The 2,848-nt window shown below is 40.1% G+C and overlaps 1 pseudogene; it reads right to left on the bottom strand.

The window, feature by feature from the left end:
- Positions 1 to 267: 267 nt before the first annotated feature.
- LOC142460729 (succinate dehydrogenase cytochrome b560 subunit, mitochondrial-like) lies at positions 268 to 1,004 on the bottom strand (annotated as a pseudogene).
- Positions 1,005 to 2,848: the final 1,844 nt, after the last annotated feature.

The raw sequence follows: 2,848 nt of genomic DNA, 5'->3' as shown, positions 1-2,848 counted from the left end.
TCATTTTGTATTTAATTTTAACTTCTTTATTTTTAAGTTATAAAATTGATGTTTGAATATTTTATGGGCATAGTTTATTCTTAATTGATCCTTGATTATGTTAAATATCATTTTATTTTAGCAAATTTAATAAGTCTTATTTTCTCTTATAATTGTAATATCTGAAAATTTGAAGATTTGATTGTTTTCTTTCATTCTTTTCTGTTAGAGTTTGCTAGTTTCATTTTCAACTTTAGATGCACTCAAGATGTTGGAACGGTCGGCTTTTCACATGGCCGCCAGCCCTAGAGAGGGTAGCACCGTGAGAGCCAAGGCAAATGCTCCAGCCGGGAGAGCTGTGAGATCCTCGGGCCTTTCCCCAGGTCCCTCATCATGTGCAGACATGTGGCGATTGAAAACTTCGCTGTGTAGGTCAGTGCTGGGACCAAATACAGGGGCTTCAAGATTTCCCAAAAGACTCAAAAATCCCCAGGCATAAACAGGAGGGTAGATAAGCCAAAAAAAAAAAAAAAAGGAACACCTGCACTCAAGCCAATGCCAGAGCCACGGTGACAAATGAGCATCATCATGGGAAGAGAACACCTGTAAATAGTGAGGTGGGGAGACGGTGGGTGGTTTGAGCCTCTGTTCTTATTCCCAAACCGCTCCGTCTCTCCTTTGGCTGTGGGTTCCACAACAACAGAATTTCTGGTACAGAGTGGTGTAGTGTCAGAACGGGATCAAATAACGCAAGATTAATAAAAGATTAATAAACCTTTATTGGCTGGCGGTCAAGAGGTGACTATTGCTTAGTATGCTCTGGACCCAAATGATTGAAGGAATGGGGCTTTGTGCTGTGGACAAGACACAAGAGCAGGTGGCATCATGCCAAAAGGAGAAATGAGAATTTAGAAAAATAAAATGGGGATCACAAGCAGCATCAGGGATTTTAAAAATAAATGGTAAAGGGTCAGCAGTTCTGGGAAACAGCCGTTACAGAGTTACAGTAGTTTCAAAGTGGCCATACCTGAGTTACTATGCAATGACTACTCTCAGGGTAATGAATACATAAGGGCTACACTGGGTGAATGGGGCTGGGTCCTACAGTTTAGCACTAAGATGGGCATGGAGGCTCTGACACCCAACATGTCTCAGTAAGAGCAGCCAGCTTGAATTCTGGATGGGATAGAATTGAGCTCTTATTAGTTTTATATTTTAATTGGTATATAATTCACATATCATACAATTAAATAGTTCAATCATACTGAGAGTTGAGCGATCATCACTAAAATCAACTTTAAGACATTTTCTTCTTTCTTGTAGTTATCATTTTTAGCTCCTCATTTGCCCACAATCTTCCCTGTCATGTCCTTAAGTGATTATTATTACAGTTTCTATTTCTATAAGTTAACCCTATTGGATTTCATATACAGAAAAACATAAAAACCAAACAAGAAACAAACAAAAATCTCAACAACCCTATGGCACTTACATAATCTCCTGTCAACTTGCAAATGGAGGGGGCCTCTAACCTATCAATCAGCTCGCAGCTTGATGACCTCATTGGGAAGCACAACAGAGATAAAGAGCTCACTGGAGGCCAGAAACACTCTGTTTCTCTCTCTTTGCTTCACCATCCTGCTGACAAGACACATGGAGCTACACTGATAGAACCAGAGCCCTGGAGCTGAAGGAGCCACGTGGAGACCTACTCCACATGAAAGCTGAGATGCTTTCATCTCTACTGGATCCACAAGACGTTCTCCCCCTCGCCTGTGATCTTCCTGCATTGGGCATCATTGCATGTGTTGTGTGAGCCTGAAGAGGAATTTATAGACTGGTATCGGACATATGGGCTAATATCAGATGTATGGACTTGATCTGGACTGGGTGGGGATGGATTCTTAATATACAATTACTCTTTATATAAAGTTCTTTCTTATACACATATGCATGTCTATGGGTTTGTTTCCCTGGTTAATCTAGACTAACACAAACCCTCACCAAAAAAAAAACAAACAGAAATCTCAATCAAAAAGAAAGTAGAAAATGTTAAAATAAATTAGAACTAAATTAAATGGGTTAAAAGAGAAATCAAATGATAAGGTGTCATATTTTAACCTAATTGCATCTCTTCCTTTTTTGGCATTTTTGACATAAAATAAAGCATAGATATTATCATTAGTCTGAAACTTTTAGTGTCCTAGTGGACGATCATTCTTCCAGAGATTTGTTTGCTTCTCCCACAAAAATGAGAAGACCAACCAACATTGTACACAAAATTTTATATTCTCTCAAGGGCCCTCAAAACACAAGGTTTATACAAATCCGGGCTTCAATCTTAGGTAAAGTCTGATTTGTGACCAGGAATTACCTGGAAGAACTTTCACTTTTACTTAGCACCCACTTTGATTGCTATCACTTTGTGTCTGCCTCCAGAGATGGTCCCATGGGAGTCACTAACCCTGAGAGCCATGCTCTGAGCCAGGTGCATGCTACCATGTTCCCACAAATCTTGGATACATAAGAGTCTGCACCCAGAGACGTGTGAACTCCCTGCTTCATCCTTCACCTTTTGGGGTCATTGTGTTTGCAGCTACATGAATTAGAATAGAGGCATCAGACTTTTAATTGAGATGGACTGGGCAAGGAGGCCTTTTAAATGTGAAATTACTCCCTGATAGAAAGTTCTCCTTTATACGTGTGTGTGCGTGTGCATGCATGTGTGTGCACGCATGTGTTATAAGAATTGATTCTGTTTGGGACCCTTTACACAATTCTGTTATATTCCAAACCCAATATCTTCTCCTATCTTACTGTTCCTAAGCTCGCTGTCTTCTGTGCCCTGCAGTTCCCCCGCCTAGTACTT

This window comes from Tenrec ecaudatus, chromosome 11, assembly GCF_050624435.1.
Source record: "Tenrec ecaudatus isolate mTenEca1 chromosome 11, mTenEca1.hap1, whole genome shotgun sequence".
NCBI classification, from domain to species: domain Eukaryota; kingdom Metazoa; phylum Chordata; class Mammalia; order Afrosoricida; family Tenrecidae; genus Tenrec; species Tenrec ecaudatus.
This window is presented reverse-complemented; position numbering and strand designations above follow the sequence as displayed.